Raw genomic sequence first — 358 nt, forward strand, 5'->3', positions numbered from 1 at the left:
ACCTTCAAAACTAAAAATGTGGATTGTTAAAAGTCATAAGGCCACTGAAAGTACTGACAAAGCCCATGGATGAATGGATAAAGAACATAAATGATACTGTTTTGGACTTATGCAAAGCTAGTATAATAGGTCAAGCTATAGCTAGAAGTCTCTCACATCAAAAGGCCTGGTGTTTTTATTGTGGGAAATAGGTACATTTGAATCAAAATTGTGACCAAGGCATCTCTAAGGGCAATTATCTTCCAAAACATAATTGAAAAAAGTCCATACTTTCAGGAGGGTGCATATGATGTGGCAAGGTTTACCATTGGAAAATTGAACACAGGTCCTAGAGATATACAAGGTAATTTTTGCCATC

This window comes from Rattus norvegicus, chromosome Y (genome assembly GCF_036323735.1).
Source record: "Rattus norvegicus strain BN/NHsdMcwi chromosome Y, GRCr8, whole genome shotgun sequence".
NCBI classification, from domain to species: Eukaryota; Metazoa; Chordata; class Mammalia; order Rodentia; family Muridae; genus Rattus; species Rattus norvegicus.